Source organism: Phascolarctos cinereus, unplaced genomic scaffold (assembly GCF_003287225.1).
Source record: "Phascolarctos cinereus isolate Bilbo 61053 unplaced genomic scaffold, phaCin_HiC Scaffold_7;HRSCAF=346, whole genome shotgun sequence".
NCBI classification, from domain to species: domain Eukaryota; kingdom Metazoa; phylum Chordata; class Mammalia; order Diprotodontia; family Phascolarctidae; genus Phascolarctos; species Phascolarctos cinereus.
In genome coordinates this window covers 142,599,123-142,619,909 of record NW_027556180.1, presented here as the reverse complement: position 1 = coordinate 142,619,909, position 20,787 = coordinate 142,599,123, and positions in this window count along the sequence as shown.

Below are 20,787 nucleotides of genomic sequence, written 5' to 3'. Positions count from 1 at the left end.
TTCAGTTAGCTTCCTTATAGGTTTACAAAAGAAAAAGTTGGCCACTTCCACATGAGCTATTAAGAAGGATGAATTTTCTTTTTTGTTTGTTTTGTTTGCTTTGATCTGCATTCAGACTCCATCAATTCTTTCTCTGGCTGTGGATAACATTTTCCATCATGAGTCCTTTGGAATTGTCTTGGATTAGCTGAGAAAAGCTGATCATCGCACAATGTTGCTGATACTATGTACAATGTTCTCCTGGTTCTTCTCACTTCACTTTGCATCAGTTCATGTGAGTCTTTCCAGCTTTTTTCTGAAATCTACCTGCTCATCATTTCTTATAGCACAATAGTATTCTAGTACCTTAGTATACCACAACTTGTTCAGCCATTCCCCAATTGATGGGCATTCCCTCAATTTCCAATTTGCCACCGCAAAAAAAAACAATCTGCTATAAATATTTTTGTACATATATGTCTTTTTCCTTTGTTTATGATCTCTTTGCGATACAGACCTAGTAGTTGTATTGCTAGATCACAGGGTGTGCACAGTTTAATCACCCTTTGGGCATAGTTCCAAATTGCTCTCCATAATGATTAGATCTGTTCACAACTCTACCAACAATGCATTAGTGTCCCAATTTTCCCCCATCTTCTCCAACATGTGTTATTTTCCTTTTCTGTCATATTATACAATCTGATAGGTGTGAGGTAATACCTCAGAGTTGTTTTAATTTGCATTTCTCTAATCAATAGTGATTTAGAGCTTTTCTTTAGATGACTATAAGTAGCTTTGATCGGAAGGGTAAATTTGCAAAATTACTTAGTGGAGCCACTAGTCAATAGCTAATGTTAGAAATATCCCTGAGTGGTAAAAGGCACCTTTGTGATGTAGCCAACTTAAACACAAGTGGGAAGGGAATAGGAAGAGAAGTGCAGAAAAGAAAGCTACTAAAAGTGATGAAAATAATTCATATTATTTGTATCTGAAAAGGTATTGGTATAAATTACAAACTGCATTCCAAACTTTCACAAAAGCCTCCATCCAATACTTTATTATGGTGTGTGGCTGACTGTACATTCTTGTTTTGAAAGGTGCATCAACAAACATAAATATTGGCAGGTGTTACCAAGTTCTGATGGTTTTTAGTATGGGCCTGGTGATATAAAACTATCTGTCATCCACATATCAGTCCAGTTAAATTCAGAAAGAATCATCACCAGTTTGGCCACCAGGCAATGAATTTTTCATTTACCACAATTTGAAGACCATTTATTAACTTATGGAGAGGTTTTCATTTGTGTAACTGGAAAGCATTCTCAGACTAATGAGATCCCATGTCTTGAAGTATGCATTCCATAATCAAAGTCTGTTGCCATGCTAAAGAGTTATTCAACCTTTCTGAGAATCTAAAATTCATTGCTTCCACTAATGCTAAACATAACCCCTTCTCAATGCTAAGTAGGTAGTTTCATCTGTTTCTAGGGCCAAAACAATTCATCACCAACCTTAAGGTGGAAAGCCACTCAAAAAATAGGATCATATTTGAAGCTCTGTCTGGCAGGACCTACCAGAGTTCACACTTCACGAGAAAGCCTTTGAGAACCCACAATCACCTTTTGACTGTGAAGATCAATAGTGAGAATTTAGTGAAGGCAGAGTTCACATTAAAAAAATAAATAAAAGATTAATTTCCTCCAATTTCTACTTCACAATTAAACAATATTCTTACTGAAATGAAATGATAAAATGTCATTATTAAAATGCCATCCATACCACAGACCTGGATATAAATTAACCACAGATGTTTTCTATCTGTGTGACCTTGACCATGTTTAAACATCACGCCTTATTTTCTTCATCTGTAGTATGAGAGAGAGCCTCTCAATTTCCTTCCAGCTCTAGCCCTATGATCCACATATTTCACACAGAAAAAAAAAGTTGACATCATAGCACATCAAGCAAAGTGGAAAGGAAAATGAGAAATAGAATATCTCAAGAAACCTCTTCATAATACAAGTTTCTCCTTTTCCCTGTAGTTTGACAGACCATTTTATGAGATTCCAACATTGTCAACTCAAATTTTATTTTTTGCCTTCAATTTACAGTGATTTTTTCTTCTTACATTGTGGCATGACAGACATGAATGTAATAGCTTTATATAACATTTTCTATCATTTTCCTTCAAAAGGAAAGCAAGACCTGGAAAAAAGGAATCCTTACTTATGAAAAATCATATTTAATTTGCTTTGCCATTCTAGGTATTACACATTTAATAGCCAGTGTTAGCTTGATAGAACAGAATGCAACCAAGATACTCCTGTGCACATAGGAATTAGATGCTTTGCCAAAATAGTAAATCACAGTATTTCTGTTTATTCCCATAATATCCATTGTGCTTAATGAAGCTAAATTTCTAAATTTTTTGCTATGTATTTTGGCTATGTGTTTGTATTTCTATCTCACAGAAGATTCTAATTAAATGAAACAAACATTCCCTAAAGTGCCTGGGTTGTAATGACTAGAATAATCTTTGAATGTAGTTAAATGTAAATGAAAAGTAGAGTAAACCCTGAGAGATTTGTATTCAGTGCTATTTAAATTGTATTTTGTATGAATTTACTTTAAATTAATTTCAGTGCTTAAGGAAAAGTGCCAGACTGACAGGTTTAGAGATTCGCAGAATGACTATTCTGTGAATTCAAGGAGAAAAATACCTGAGGGATAGAGCAAGATAAAGTCCAACTCTATACTTGAGGTCTGACCAGCTTGTCAAAAGGCAATTAAGTGACCAATAGAATGAAGTTCAGCTTCTCTCTTAAAACCTCCACAAGGCTGTCAATTATCATACTGTTCTTTTTTTTTCATTTAAACATTTAATAATTAGAAGCCAGACTGTAAAACCAATTTTAATGCCTTATTTGGCAAGAAATTATTGAAAAGTGACAATTTGGAGGTTATTAACAATGTTGGTCATCTATGGTCAAGGGGAATATATTCTTTATTTTATTATCTTTTAAACATATCATGGACTCTTTCATTTTTGAATGTGATGCTATCACAAAACATTTTTATACTATGTTTCCTAATCTTAAAAACATTTTAAAAGCTTGTTTGAAGGCAATATAGCATAGTGGAAAGAAAAAAAAACTGCCGTTGGAATCTGGCCAAGGACTGAATCCAGCTGGACAACTTTACCACCTGTGTGATTTTGAGAAAGTTATTTAAAGCTGCTTGGTCCTTAGTTTCCTCATTTGTTAAAAAAAAAAAAAGGAGCTGGATGAGATGATCTCTAAGGTTCTTTCCAATTCTAAATTTTATAGCATTAAATGTAATTGGAAGAGTTGAATATTAACCCACTATGAATATGTTGCCCAAGAATATAATATGTGTGTATATACCTATCAGCCTGTAAGATTAAAAAGTTTTATGAGTGTGATATCGCCTGCATAAAATGATACTTCCTCTAATTTGTCCTAAATTTGCTACTTTACATATTTAAGGGTTACCACATGCACCTACTATTTCAGAATCGAAGTTTTTTTTTTCTGTTCACAGCTACAAATTTAGGTTTTTGTTCAGTCATGGCCAATACTTTGTGACCTCATGGACCATAGCATGATAGACCCTTCTGTCCTACACTATTTCCAGAAGTCCGTCCAAGCTCATGTTCATTGCTTCTACTATCTATCCATTTCATCCTCTGCCATCCCCTTTTCCTTTTACCTTTAATATTTCCCAACATCCAGTCTTTTCCAAAGAGTCCTATCTTCTCATTATGTGGCCAAGGTATGTAAGCTTCAGCTCAAGTAATACGTTCAGTTATTATTTCAATTTTCTCCTTGCTATATCTTTTACAAACATTCCCCTTCCATCTTTTGTATTCCAATACAGAGCAATCTAATTCAGGCTCTATTCCAGGAAGGGGCTTCCAGGTTCCCCCAATGCCATCAATCCTCTTTGAAATGCAACTTTAACAAATATGTGTTTAGTACCCATTATCCTACCACACCTAAGATACAATCTTGGGCACTGGGAAAATGCAAATTAAATAAGGCATAGCCCCATGCTGAAGGCATTTTTTAAAAATTTGCTCAAAAAAGGAAAAATGCCTAAATCTTTCTGAGTCTCACATGCAAGGCCCTACACAATATGACTTCAAACTAACTTTCTGGCCTTGGCTTTTAATAAACTATCTATAAGGAGCCTAACAAATCTACTTACCCTTCCCTTAACATAAGGTCTTTGCCCTTGCACCTGCCGTTTGCCTCACCTATAATTTCTTCCTGAGCCCTTTTCACCCTTCCAAATTCTGCTAACCCCAGAAGACCTCTTTCAAAACCATACTCCACAAAGCTTCTCCACAATTACCTCTCCTTGCTCTAAACCCACCTCATGTTCTGCAATACTCATTTGGCAATGAATGTTGTACTTCCTTACTCTATGATATCACATCTTTTCATTTAAATATTGTATTTCTTATTTTTAAATTTCTAATCACCTGGCTGATAGTGCCATTATCACCCCCCAAAATTACCTTTTGTTTATTTTGTATATATTCATTTGTGGACAAATTATCTCCTCTGGTAGAATGTAAGATCCTTGTGCTGTTATATCATCTAATTCAGTAACTGAAATGCAGAAAGCACTTAATAAATGCTTGAAAACTGTCATTTAGTTTTTCATGTATTTCTGCCTTATCTCCTGGTAAATACTTTAAGCTCTTTGAGGGCAGCCACCATATCACAGGCATAGTTACAACTCTGTTCTACGTAGCACTTGGCATAGTACCTTGAACCTGGTGAGAAAGAGGGTAGAAGAGAACAAGCATATATTAAGCATCTATCATGTTAAACACTGTGCAAGGCTTTTACAAATATTATTATCTATATATTTGATCCTCACAACAACCCTGGGAGTTAGGTACTATTATTATCCTCTATTGAGGAAACTGAGGCAAATGAGGGTTAAGTTATTCACCAAGGGTCATAGCTAGTAAGTATCTAACACCACATTTGAGCTCAGATCTTACTGAATCCAGGTCCAGCACTCTATCTACTGTGCTACACAGCTAATGACAATTTTTCTAACAAGGAAGTATAGTGTTAGAATGTGTTCCCTTAAAACATAGGTTCCCAAAGTAGGCAATACCACCCCCTAGGGGGTGCTGGAACAATTGAGGGGGCAATACTAGCCTTGGGTGCAATTGGGGGAGCACTGAATAAAAATGGGGGAGGTGGAAGCATAAGGAAAGAAGAGAAGAAAATTTTGAAAAACCATTCATACATGATTCATCTGTTGTATAAGAGTGAAAGGCATAGTGATTACATTATTTTCCACATAAACACACAAAATGCAAGTTATAACCAATTAGTGGTCAAGTCTGCTGACAGGTCCTGACAAACAGATGTTGGTGGGCAAGCAAGTCACACACTGTCAAGAACTCAAACATGTACCAGCAGGAATATGTCCATATAATGACTTTTTATAATACATCTATAGTTACATGATGCAATATTGCATCACCAAAATTTCAATGCAGGAAAAAACACAAATTTACATAAACACAAATTATTAAATTTAAGATACATCATTTAAATATATATACAAATATATAATATTTTTTGAAATGATGCAAATTTTGGGATACTTCCAGGGGCCAAGATGGCAGAGTAAGAAGTAAATCACTCTCACCCTCTTTTATTGACCTGTGAAACTCCAGAAAATATTGTCCCAGGAAAAACCCTGGAACAGCTGAGCCAGCAGAAAGATGGAGTGTAGTAGTCTTGTAGCCCAGGGAAGCTTGGGAGATTAACGAGAAAGGGGCCTCTTGCTCTGGGGGAGGGGGAGCAGTATAGGATGGGAGGCATCCCAGCAAGACAGCAGCAAGCTCACCTCAGCAAACTAGGGGGAGATTTTGAGCTCCAGGATGATGGTGCAGGTAAGCATCAACACCAAGACTGCCCCACCCCCCAGTGTCTCAGCACAGGCAGGTGAACCCATAAACTCCAGCTTGGAAAACCACCATGTGCATTGGCATTCTCCAGCAGGCAAATCTCCCAGTGCTTCAGCACAACTCCAGACTGAGCAACAGCTAAACATTCGAGTGCTTTTAAAGAAGCCCAGGTGAGTACCTCCAGGGGGTCAAACTCCACACTCCCACCCCAAGAGCTCCAATGCTACTGACTCCAGTCCAACACCAGGTAAGCTGCTAGCACCTGAGGCCCCTGCACAGAAAGCCAGTGACCGGGTCCCAGGCACAAGAAGCTTAGGTCAGTGCCCCCTGTGCTCCAGCAGGAGAGCTCAACTTTAAAAGTCAGGCAATAGGCAAATACCATGAACAAAAAGCAGAAACAAAAAATGACCACAGATTCTTATTTGGGGGAAAGGGAAGATGAAGGCACAAGTTCAGAAGACGACAACATTGCCAATATACCCACATTTGAAACCTCAAAGGGGAATATAAACTGGTCTCAAGCCCAAAAAGCCTGCTTGGAAGAACTCAAGAAGGCTTTTAAAAGTCAAATAAAAGAGGTAGAAGAAAAATTGGGAAAAGAAATGAGAGGTATGTGAGAGAGAGTCAATAGTTTGGAAAAGGAAGGACAAAAATTAACTGTAGAAAACAAGTCCTTAAAAAGTAGAATTGGCCAAATGAAAAAGGAGGCACAAAAACTCACTGAAGAGAAGAACTCTTTAAAAAGTAAAATGGGACAAATGGAAAAGGAGGCACAAAAGCTAATAGAAGGAAACAATTCATTAAAAATTAGAATTGGGTAAGTGGAAGCTGATGACCCTATGAGACATCAAGAATTGGTCAAAAAGAATGAAAAAAATAGAAGAAAATGTAAAAGACCTCATTGGTAAAACAACTGACCTGGAAAAAAAGATCGAGGAGAGGTACTTTTAAAATTATTGGTCTAACTGAAAACCATGATGACAAACAGAGCCTGGAAGCATCTTTCAGGAAATCATCAAGAAAAATTGCCCTGTGGTCCCAGTACAAGAAGGTAAAATAGAAAGAATCCACCAATCACCTCCTGAAAAAGATCCCAAATCGAAAATGCCAGGGAATATTGTAGCCAAATTCCAAAATTACCAAGTAAAAGAGAAAATACTGCAAGCAGCCAGAAAGAAGCAATTTAAACATCATGGAACTACAATCAGGATTACACAGGACCTTGCAGTTTCCACATTAAAAGACTGGAGGGCTTGGAATAAGATATTCCATAAGACAAAGGAGCTTGTATTACAACCAAGGATCAACCAGTATAATTAAGCATAATCTTTCAAGGGAGGGGATGGATATTCAATGAAATATGGGACTTCCAAACCTTTCTGATGAAAAGACCAGAGCTCAACAGAAAATCTGATCTTCAAATACAAGACTCAAGAAAAGCATAAAAAGGTAAACAGAAAAAAAAATAACAACATGTTATTAATAAGGGCAAACTGTTTACAATCCTATAAGGGAAGATGACACTTGTAACTCTTGAGAACCGCATCAATATTACGACATTTAAAAGGAGTATACATAAACAGAAGGGGTGGGTATAAGTTGTGATGATAAAAAAAAATCTAAGTGGTAAAAAATGGTGATTGTTCTGGGAGAAGAGGAAAGGAGGAGGCAGACAAGGGTAAATTACATCACATAAAAAGGCACAAAAACCTATTACAATAGAGAGAAAGAAGGGAGGGAGATGAGCATTGTCTGAACTTCATTCTCATCAGATTTGTCTCAAAGAGGGAATAACATAATTAGGTATAGAAATCTAACTTACCCTATAGGAAGTAGGAGTGAAAAGGAAAGAAAAGGGAGGCATAGATAGAAGGGAGGGCAGACTGAGGGAGGTGGTGGTTGAAAGCAAGCCTGTAGTGAGGAGGGAAAGGGAGAAAGGAGAGAGAAAAGTATAAACTGGGTGGGGTGGAGGAAACAGGATGGAGAGAAAGACACAGATGGTAATCATAATTGTGAATGTGAATGGGATGAACTCTTCCATAAAAGGGAAGCAGATAGCAGAGTGGATTAAGAACCATAATCCTACAATATGTTGTTTAAAAACCTGGAAAGATTTATATGAACTGATGCTGAGTGAAACGAGCAAAACCAGGAGAACATTGTACACAGTAACAGCAACATTGTGTGATGATTGACTATGACTGACTTAGCACTTCTCAGCAATGCAAGGATCTTAGACAACTCCAAAAGACTCACAATGGAAAATGTTTTCCACATCTAGAGAAAGAAATTTGGAGTCTGAATGCAGATGGAAGCATACTATTTGCTCTGTTTATCTTTTGTTGTTTTGTTTTGTTTCTTCTTTCTCATGTTTCTTCCCATTAGTTCTCATTCTTCTTTACATCATGACTAATGGGAAAATATGCTTAATATGATGTGTAAGTAGAGCCTATATCAGATCGCATGCCATCTTGGGGAAGGGGGAGGAAAAGGAGGGGGAGAAAACTGAAAACTCAAAATCTTATGGAAGTAACTGTTGAAAACTAAAAATAAATTAATTATTTTAAAAAATGACACAAATTTAAAAAAAAAAGTTAAATGGTTAAAGAAAGTAGATTTCAGGAGTGTGCGGGGGATAGGGGTACCGAGTAATTTTTTTAAAAAGGGGTGGCAGGCCAAACAAGTTTTGTAATCTCTACCTTAAAATACTACTGTAAATGTTCCTGTTTCTCTGGTCTTCTTAAATTAATACAGCAGATATTTCACTTACATATCATTCCAGGCTACCACTCAAAGACTTCTTTGAGATAAAGTGCTTTAAAAGTGTTATAAAAATCACTAATCTACAGATTAAAGGGAAATTGTAGGCCATTTAATCCCATATCATCATTTTACAAGTGAAGAAACTAAGGCCCATAGGGATTTGACTTGCCCAAGGTCGCACAGGTAGTAGGCAACAGAAGCAATATTTGCACTTAGGTCAACTGAAGATTAATAATAATAATAATAATAATAATAATAGTCATAAGTAGAACTTATACATGGCTGAAAAGTTTGCAAAGCATTCTTCAGGTATCATATCCTCTGATTCTCACAACTCTTTGCAGTAGGCACTATTCTTATCCCATTTTAAAGATGAGAAAACAGGGAGCTGAGAGAGGTTGCCTGATGTACTGAGAAGCCCACTTAGTAAGGCTCTAAGGCAAGATTCAAAGTTAATTCTTCTTGAGCCCATGCCTAGACTCCAGCCCCTGCACCACCATTCCAGAGTCAGTCTTTTCTTTCCATAGTACCATACTTCTCCCTATTGTCTTTACTCCTGTTTTCCAGGAGGTGTTTCAGTGGCAGTTAAAGGTACCACAGAAAGGAACATTAATAACTCATAAGACCTATGGCTACCTCAGATAACTCCACACTAAAACCTGGAAGCATTTATTCATTAAAATGAAATTTTAATACAAAACGATTCCATATGTAGCATCCTTGACAAAGGAAGTATATGTTATATCTGGAAAAAAAAAACACTTTTTTTTTAATAACACTGCAGTATTTTTGTGAGCACTTCAACATACTATCCCTTTAATTTCAGTAGGCTTTTTTATAGTTATTTGCCTTCTGCTAGCATATCACAGCCTAGTTCTTCAAAATTCAGCCTCAGTAGTCTATTGACTATTCTATTAACAGTGTACCTAAGATACTTCAAAATGACACGAAATTCCAAAAGGTGAAAAGATATTGAAGTCAATGATCTCTCACGAAATCATGGCTAATGTAGTAACAAAGCAGTTAATAAATGAGAAAGTGAAATTTACTTTTACATGATGGAACCTAAATGTGCATCCAAGCACCAAAGACTATAATGATAGCAAAGGCTTATAAATCAAGTTTTAGAGAAGATGGTATTCAAGGAAATAGCTTGCAGCATAATAAAAGTGCAAGCACATAAATTGAAAAGTAGAGTTGGGAACATATAGTAATGCACTGTCTATGGATCACTGACATTCTGGAAGCTATTAATAAAAATATCATGATGATATTCTGAAGCAGTTCCTGCTTATTAAGCTGACAGAAGTTAACCTATTTAATCGACAGTATAGTGTCTGATACAGGGTTAGAAAAGATCTTTCTGTTTTAAAGAGAAGAAAAGCAATATGAGTAATGCTGAGTAATTTTGTTAAAAGGGAGCAGTAGGTCAAATAAGTTTGGGAACTTCTGCCTTAAAATATCACTGTATATTTTCCTGGTTCCCTGGTCTTCTTAAATTAAGATAGCAGATATTATAATAATTAATAATTGTAATAATTAAAATATATTTCATCTACCTCAAATGATAGTTCACCTAATTTTTAAAAAAGCAAATTTTGGTGACCCTAAAAACTAAATACATCCCCCAGAAAAGCAATTTTGCTTAGAAAAATGAAGTCTTGGGAAAACTTACGTTAAATAAGGAGTATGATGGACCAGGTGAACATAGATAGCAAATGTAGTAAATAATCACAGAGTAGCAAATGGAATAATGGCTGGGAATTTCATGTTGGGGAGTATACAAGGAAACTTTGCTCTACCTTTCTGGGTGAGTCAGCAGCAGCTTTGTTTAAGGGGAAGAATTTCTGTTGCTATTTAAAAAAAAAAAAGAAAGAAAGCTTAACCATGTAGCTGGAAGAGAAAGCTTTTTTTTTCTGGGTTCAAAGGGAAGATTGGAATGGGATGAAAGGTTAATGAGTAAGTGAGCCCAAAAAGCATGGAGGTAATAGCTAAGAGAGGAGTCAAAAAAGAAAGTAGAGTAGTCTATAGAAAGCTGTGGAAAAAACTTTGAAACTGAGTTAGGGAATCACAACCCTAAAGCAAAGTAAAATGAAGAGTCATCTTAAGGACCCAATAGAGAGGACTATAGAAGTCCTATCCCCATGTCCTGAGTTACAATCTCAATTTCTTAGCCATACCAATCCTATTAATGATTATGGCATACTTACAGTATAGAAAAATATAAATATTTGCCTTTATCAAAATTCACTCAATTCAACCATAAATAGTAAGTACAATAATAGTATAAACAGAGGGAAAGAGGAAAGAATTAAAGCCTAAAAAAAGACTAGAAAGCAGAACTCATTAAATTTGGTTTTAGGCCTATAAAATTAGATAAAAAAATAATAGTCACCTGGTTTATTTTAGCGACCAAACAACTGGTTTTTGCATGCTAAATAAATTGCAATGATAGGTTTATTATTAAATGTTGCAAAAATAAGTCTTTTTTTTGTTGTTATTATCCTTGACCAGTGTTATAATTCATCAATCAGTCAATAGACATTTATTAAGCACCTACTATATATGTGCCAGGGACTGTCCTAAGTCCTGGGGATTAAAAAAAAAAAAACAGTCCCTGCTCTCAAGGAACTCATAGTCTATTTGGGGGATACATCATGGAAACAATTGTATACAACAAGGATTCAGGGTAAATTGGAGGTGATAGAAGAAAGGCACTTGCATTAAGTGTAATTGGGAAAGACTTTCTGTAGAAGGTAAGATTTTAGTCGATACTTGTAGAAAGCCATAGGAGAAGATGAGGAAGGAGAGCCTTATTGGTATGGGGCACAGTCAGTGAAATTGCCCAGCCAGGAGACAGAATGTCTTATGAAAGGAACAGCCAGGAAAATAGTATCACTAGATCTCAGAGTATGTGCAAAGGAATAAGATGTAAAAAAACTGGAAAGGGAGGCCAGGTTATTAAGGGTTTTGAATGCTAAACAGAGGATTTTATATTTGATCTTGGAGGTGATAGGGAGCCAATGCAGTTTACTGAGTAGAGGGGTGACATCATCAGACCTGAACTTTAGGACAATCACTTTGGCAGCTGAGTGGAAGATGAACTGGATTGGGGAGAGACTTGTGGCTGGAAGATGAACTAAACTGAAGAGAGAGCACCAAGAAGCTGGTTAATATAATACTCCAGTTATAGGTTGATGAATGCCTGTACTAGAATGCGAGGATGTACTAAGACCTTGTCAACAATTTAGATATGAGGGAAGAGGGGTAAGATAGTGAGGAGGCAAGGGTTATCCCTAGATTGGGTGACTGGGAGATAGTGGTACCCTCGACAGTGATAGAAAAATTAGGAAGAGAAAAGGATTTGGGGGTAAAACATGATTTCAGTCTGGGACATATTGAGTATAAGATGTCTACTAGACATACAGTTTGAAGTGTCTGGGAGGCAATTAGACATGCAAGACTGGAGGTCAGCAGAGAATTTGGTACTGGATACATATATTTGAGAATCATCAGCTTAGGTATGATAATTAAATCCACAGCAGCTGATAAGATCACCAAGTAGTAGTATAGAGGGAGAGCAGAAGAGGGCCCAAGACAGAGCTTCTGTGGGACATCCACCTTTAGCAAAGATTAAGGATTGGTTAGATAGGTAGGAGAAAGATGAATAGAGAATAATGGGGTGAAAACCTAAAGAGAAGAGAGTATCAAGGAGAAGAAAGTGATCAAGAATGCTGAACGTTGCAGAGAGGTCAAGAAGGGTGAGGACTGAGAAAAGACCATTGGATTTGGTGATTAACAGATCATTTGTAACTTTAGAGAGAATAGTTTCAGTAAAATGATAAGGTCATAAGACAGACTGGAGAGAGGGCAAGGTGGCCTCTAGGCTATTCCTTTTATAAGATGGTCTATCTCCTGGCTGGGCACTGGCTATGCTCCATGCTTGTAATGCTCTCTCTCCTCATCTTCTCCCATGGTTTTCTACAAGTGCCAACTAATATGTCACCTTCTACAGAAAGCCTTTCCCAATCCCACTTAATGCCAATGCCTCCCCTCTATTAAGTTAAGAAGAGAGTAAGAGTAAAGAAAGTGGAAGCACCTATCCTAGACAGTCTTCTCAAGGAGTTTAGTCACATAAGGGAGGACAGACACAAAATGTTTTCATCCAAAAAAATTTTTTTTCAAGCTGAGGGGTGGGGAATTACAAACCATCTAACATGAATTAACTGGAATAAAATATACTTAAAACACTCCAATTTTTCAACAAATCACTTCTGGGTTGTAAATAAAACATTTATATGATGATACTTGTATTTTTACTTTCAGTACTTCGTATAATGCATGGCACATAGTAAGTACTTACTTAATCAATACTTTAGGTCTTTATCCAGATATAAGTAACTATCTCTGGAGTGACAATATTAAAAATTTTAATTTTAAATAAATAATATTAATGAGTCACAAACAGAAAAAAATGACAATTTGTTAACTGATTCTGATCCTGTAATCAAATAATTCATTTTTGGTGAAAGACTACAAATTTGCTTTTGATTATTTTATAGAGAAGTTATTTGCTTTTCTAATCTGCCTATTTGACATATTATAATTATCTTCATATTATTTGCATAGTTTTGCCTTTTCCCTACATATTAGTACAATATTAGTATTCCCCAAATACAGTACAACTCGTTTGACACAATGTGTTCTCCCATCTGAAAGACGAGCATTATGATATAAAGGAAACACACAGAAAAAAAATAATTTAAATTCAACCACCAAAATATAGTCATAATACTACTTTATTCACCCAAAGAAAAGTCTAACAATATACCTTATCATGTATTTCCTAAATTGAATCTTGAAAAGCACCCATAAGAAAGTAGAAAACAAAACATTCATAATCTATTAAATCAAATGACTACCATAACCTCACAGATTCAAAGGAGTGTTCAGTGAAAAGTTTCACTGTTTCAAAAATTATGTTACAAAATATATTCATGAAAAGTTGACGTGATTAATAGCTACATTTTAGAACTTCAGGGGAGCAATATTTTATTTTGAGTCTTTGCTATATATGGTACATACAAACAAACAAAATCAACTTAATACCTGATATTACAACATGGACTATTTGTGCCTAACATATAGCAGAGCCTTCCAAGCTTGTATTGGTCTGATCAGCCACAGATGCACACACTAAACCTTGTTGAATCTGTCATACATACTGATGTCATTTTGGTCCTCTTTGAGCACAAAGGACAACAGCTAAGGATAGGAAAACTTAAAGAAAACTAACCTTCTGGTGCAGCGGATAGAGCACAAGCCCTGCAGTCAGGAGAACCTGAGTTCAAATACCATGCCACGTGACCCTGGGCAAGTCACTTAACCTTAATTGCCTAAAACAAACAAACAAAACCCCCCCAACAACTAACATTCTTCCTAATTGTTCATTTTCTCCATTTCCTTTTGTAATACAACCACATTTTAAAATCAAAATATAGTTTGGTGTTCAAAGGAGCAATAATTCACCAGTAGTTAGAGTTTAACACCTTAACACACAGCAGGGAATGACTAAAGGAATGACAGCCTCTAGGAAGCCCCTGGCTCAAAATGTTAGCAATAATTAATGTTACATGCTAATACTGTGTTCTTTATAAAACTGAATACTAAATAGCAGAGCTGGAAGATTCATCCAGATTTACCTAAGGAAAATAAAGTAGCCAAAAATTTACCCTTTTGGCTAATAAGAAATGAAAACTCGTGATTTGGCATTCCTAGAATTCTGCCAACAAATTAATTTCCCAACATGTTTTGCAGACTTTGACATGATAAAGAAGTGGGAAAAGCATTAACTCAAAAAGGACCTGGATTCAAGTTCCATGTCTATTGCTTAATAAGTGCCTCAAACAAATCATTTGTCTAGGCCTCCATTTTCTTATCTGCAAAATAAGGATTCATGATAAACAGCCTACCTCCCTTACAGCATTGTTGAGATCAGATGAGTTAATGTATGTGAAAGTGTGGTATGAAATATAATCTGTTATACAAATGCAAGTAATTATTATTAAGGTTTTGAAATCTGGAAGCAGGATAGTAGAACTGGACAACTTGGTGGAAATGGTTAACAGGCCAAAAAGAATAGATGAAATAGTTATTTTAAGAGCCAGAGTGAACCAATAAAGTTAAAAGGGTTTCATGAGACTTTTCAAAACTGAATATTTAAATACTTCTTAATTTAAAGGTTTTTAATTTGGCCTTTTGACCTTTTTCAGAAGATCACTCAATCAACCATTACATGACTCCTGAGTCTCCATAGTCAAATCAACCTCATTAATTCAAGATTTTTTATATCAATTTTCCCTCACTCCTCTCACTGCTACCTCCCAAATTCAAGTTAGTTCCATACCATGTCAACTCTTCTTCTAAAAAACCTTTAGTGGTTCCTATTTAAGATAAGATACAAACTGTTCAGTCTTGAATTTAAGGCCCCACAATCCGGCTCCTACGTATCTTTGCAGACTCATTTCATATTATCTCATTTAAGAGCTCCACATTCTAGCAAAATTGGAGTGCTAGCTACTCCCCAAGTTTGTCATGCCATCATTTCCCACCTCCATTCATTTGCAAAGCCATCCCAAGGCCTGCAAAGCACTCCCTTCTTTATCTCTGCTTCTCAAAATCCTTATCTCCCTTTAAGATTCAATTTAGGTGCCATCTCCTCCATAAAGTCTTACCTTAGATCCCCCATTTATCAGCATTTTCTCCAATCACAGTTTTCCTTGTGATATATTTGTTCATATGATGTTTCCCTGGAAATCCCCTGCCTCCAAATAAAATGTAAGCTTACTGAAAACAGGGACTGTTACACTCCTGTGTGTAATCCCAATACTTAACATAGTTCCTCACACAGAGTCTGTGCTTGATAACTGTTGAATGAATGCCAATTTTTTTTGAGCATTTACTGAGTAGGAATGATGCTTAATGTGGTTCCTTACCTCAAAGAGTTTATAATTTTGTTCCCTTAAACAAAGACTCACAGAAGGGACCCTTAAAGTTTCTCTTTAAACTTTGCCCTTGTCTCCAACTAGAACTTTACCAAAAAAACAGAGAATTATCAATGACAGTTCAAGGACTAGATACATTCAAGCCCGATATGAATCATTAAGAAAGGAAAAAGCTTTATAACCCAGAAGCAAGGATTTTTTTCCTCCCTCAGGCTCAGTGATATGCAATGTTTTTTGCCATAACCTAAACAAACTGAGTATTTCAGTATGCTGGCTGCTGATGTTTCCTCTTTCGTCTCTATATTTCCCAGGGCTTAGCATAATAACTGACACAAAGTAAGTGCTTGATAAATATTTGTTGATACTCACTGATTAAAGTACTTAGGAATCCACACTATGGTGATGGGCTAGGCGGTGGGAGTTATTAAGTCTAGAGATATCATGAAGTTATTACTAGCAGTAAAGGGTAATGCCATTACTGAAAGAAAAATGCTCAACATAATTTCTTCCATGAAATATAGGCATTTGTGGATTATCAGAGAAAGAAGACTACACATATGTGAGGAAACATTGTTCAAGTTATTAGGAACAAATTGTGCTTAGTATTATATTATATTTATCATCACTAAATATTTTATGGTTACATATAAAATGGTTTCTTACATTGTACACAAAATACCCCACTTTGATAATGAATACCTGACTCAAAAGCTCATATTTTCAAATGAAGTTCTCTAACTCCAGCCATCCTTAACCTTCCCCATGATGCCTTGGTATTCTAATACATGTTTATTTCAGAGTTATATGGTTTCATTCCAAAATAGCTCCTTCAATTAAAGAAGACATAATGCATTTCATCTCCAATATGGGAATTTCATCCAGCATTTACAACCCAGTGAAGCTCTAAATGGGAGGATATGAACAGCTGGAAGAGAAAAGATGATATTGGTATAAAACGTGAAATGAAAATCATCTCCAATAAGGAAAGTTATTCCAATAAATAATATGTCCAAATAGAGAAAAGAAGTCAATATATGGCTTATAAAATGGCACTAAAGTTCCCTGTTGCCTAGCATTTATCCCTAATTATGTAAGATATTTAGATTTTATGTTTTGATATAAATGAAAAAGGAAAGACAAAATAAATATGCTCTTTTAGTTTTTTTATAATATGGACATTGACTGGCCATTAATTCTAAAATATAACACACAATGCAAGAGAGCACAACAGAGAGCTGGCCTTAGAGTCAGGATTACCTACCCGGGTAGTCCTAGCTCAGATTCAAACACTAGCTATATGACCCCAAGAAAGTTATTTGATTTCTCAATGTTCTAGGCAGATCCATAAGTTGCTGATCTGCATTCCAAGAGGAACCCCTTGAGAGATCACCACATTGATGAAACATTAATGTAAATGCATACAATACCTATATTGTTTATGCATATAAATTAATAGAAAACATTAACTTATATAGTTTATAGTACAAGACTTAAAAAAATAAGGGCTGCTGAAGTCCCTTCAAACTCTGAAATTCTGTGAAATACAGTTATGCAAGTTTAAAATTGTTCTCTTCAATCATGTTCTATTTTCTATTCTAGAAATAAGATTTTGTTGTATCATAGACAGGCTCATCTTGTTCACTTTCCTCTTTCTGGTTTTGTTTATAGCTCCTCTACAAGAGCAGCACTTGGACTGTTAATTATACTGAATAAATGTATTTCTAAGTGCTATAGGGGATTAATCATGTTCACTCCTCCTTTCATACTGATGCTGTCTGACCTAACAAAACAAAACAAAAAACAACTTACCACTAATCCCCTAAACATCATTATTTGACAGCTTCATCATTAGTTGACAAATGAGTTTTTTTAAACTCTCTAGAACAAAAGTGACATCTTGAAAAATCAGTTGACTCAAATCATAAGCAAAACCATAAATATCTGCTCCCTTTCCCCCTTATCACTGCCTCTCCCAAAAAAGGGGGATGGGGATGGGAAGCATTCTTCAAAAAGAGGAAAAGGTCACAGAGAAGAAAAAAAAGAAAGAACTATTAGTAAGAACAGATGTTATACCCTTTGGAAAACCTGATAAAGAGACCTTTAGGTAGACTTTCTAGAGTCCTTCCCTAGCTCAAGAGTCTTATCTCTTCATGCTTTCTATGTCATAAAAATCTGCTAGCAGATACAAAAACACTATTCATATTCAAGGGTCTACAAAATGAGGGGATTGCATTAGATGATTCCTGAGGTTGTGTACTTCTTTAAAATTCTAAGAACTGAGTAATAATTAAGTTATGATTAGATTTTAAATTAATTTGAATTCAAAAAATTAAATGGATTAATTAACATGTAATTAAATGGGAATGATTAAAGAATGAATGACTGAAAAAGGTTAATATGTTACCCCTTTCAGAAATATTTTCATTTTAACAGAGTCAGAGATATCACATGGTTTAAACCAAAGGATCCCAGAATATATTGTAAAAAAAAAAAATGAGAAGTTTGAGACAAGGATTTGAACAGCTTTGGGAGTCAAGTAGCTTTGTCACTAATACTAAAAGGCAGATTTAGAAAGTGACTAGGTGATCAAGAAAATTAGCATGAGAAGAGAATTTGGATTGCCAAATGCTTGAATAAATGGGCTCTTGGTCAAGAACAGAGAGCATCTAATAAGAGTTGGAAAATGTTTATTTTTCTGGGTACCTGTGAATCTTACCAACAGGACTTAAAGTTAGAGATGGAAAGGAAGAAGAAAACTACTAACTGTCCACCAAATGAATTGCAAGATGTGTTCATGCACAACACAGAAAGACTATCAGTGGCAAGGAGCAGTAATTCACAAGAGACAATATACAAAAACAGGGACAAGAAAACTTGTTTCAAATGTATATATACAAATATATGAAGTATGGGTAACAAACTTGATATGAAATTTTAGTATAAAAAAGTAAATTCAACCTCATGGTTATCACTAAGCCTTGACGGAGGATGTGATTAATGGTTGGAATATGTTTAAGAAAGGCATGTGTGTACATATATACATATTTACATATACCGTCATAATGGCAGGTTGGTAGAACGGAGACAACTCCATTTTGAATATTGGAAAGTTCTTTTAATGATCCCCAACTGCCTAAAATAATAGTTGGCATAACAAATGACATAGTTTTTAACATCAATATTCTACCAGTGGTTCTGTATGGCTACAAATTATATAATACCTCAGTCTCTGAAGAACTGAAAATTAGCATCATACAGAGAACTATGAAGAGATACATTGGGGGCATGCATAGATGTCACAACATGTTATAAATTCAGAGTTATTAAGGAGAAACAGAATCAAAGAATCTTCATCAAAGAAATATATGATCAAAAAAGAAGATAGACTGGTCATATTAGGTGAATGAGAGAAAGTCAGTTGATACCCTGTGTTCTATGTTTTATTTATGAATTCTCAATCACATAAAGATTATATACATATGGAATATAGCAATAAAAGCAACATGGAGTAGAAGGTAGAGTCTTGAAGTAGAAAACATGAAAAATTTTGTTCCAATCCTGACTCAGATGTTTACTAGATATGTGATCATCAGAAAGACACTTACACTCAGTATTAGGTAACTCTCTAAGACCAGAAATTATAGGTGAGTTGGAATCTGGACTGGTGGAAAAGGACTCCACACCAAAGAAATCAGAGGTCTGTTGACACAGGTCACTGCAATTGAAGCTGAGAAAGAGTAGAGAAAGAATAAAAGAATGCATTCCAGACACAATCAAAAATATAGGGAAATATATTAAGGAGGAACAGAACAGGATGAGTTTGGGGAAATGAAGAGTAGTCTAGTTTGGAAGGACTGTAGGTTATGAGAAGTGGAATATGAATATAAAGGCTAGAAAGATAGGTCAGAAACAAGGTAGAGAGGTCTGAATGCTCCAATAAAGAATTTGGACTTCATTCAGTAAGCAAGGGGAAGCCCTTAAGTATTTGTAAGTAAAGTGACATGATCAGAACTATATATTAAGAAAAAGGAAAATAATTGTTCAAATTACATGCCCATATGTTGGTAACATAATAGAGTACACTACATCATAGATGACTATGGCTAGTCATCATTCACTTCTGAATTTCTGATTAGTATGACATGTAATTCTACTGAAATATTTTGTTAATATTTTAAGCTTCACTAAGTTTCTCTATTTTTTAATGAAGTCATCTCCCAGAAAACATAGGCAGGTGTACAATTATAAGGGTATGTCCAAATTGTATTTAAAGATTTTAAGTGAACTATATACTACCTCTTTTAAAACCTGGAGAAAATTTGTCATAAAACACTTCCCACAGTAACAATAAAGAAAAACGTCGGAAACCAAATGAAATAACTCACTTTTGCATGTGTAAACTCACTCCTCTTTGGGAGGTACTCAACTGTTGTTAATTTAACAGATATATTTTGACAGCAAACCAAAAAGAAAACAGTTCACATATGAAACACTGCAAATAACTCAAATCCTCTTAAACATCCCATTTTTATGTAAGAAGTAAGCCCTTTTAAAAAACTAATACCAACATGCCCATACATACTAAACTGAACTCAGTAAAAACTGCTCACTGTTCATCCTTCATTTTCAAAGAAGTCCAGTGACTTCATGGGGTGATGTTCTGACTTGTGCATAAACTGGATTTAAGTGAAGCAGAGTTACACAATATCATCAACCTCACTCTCGCTTCCAGGGTCAACAAAGTCCAGCAGCAAGATGGCCTTGGAGTCTTGGATGTTTGACCAAGCTCTAAGCCAGGCCTACACAACATACGATCCGTCAAAGGATTTTGGGCGGCCCACGAAAAATGTAGGGTTGCCAACTGCACACTCTCCTGTTTGTCACATGACCTGCAGCAACCAACCATCATCAGTCTGTCTCTAGTCTAACCTATCTGTAGCCTGAAGAAATTTAGCCTATTTTAATTTTGGCCTCTACCTACTGCCAAGTTGTTCAGGTCTGCTCTAAGCACCCCATGGAGCCTGCTTCAGTTGCCTTCATGGCCATTCGAACTGTTCTCATCTACCCATTCCACCACTGGAG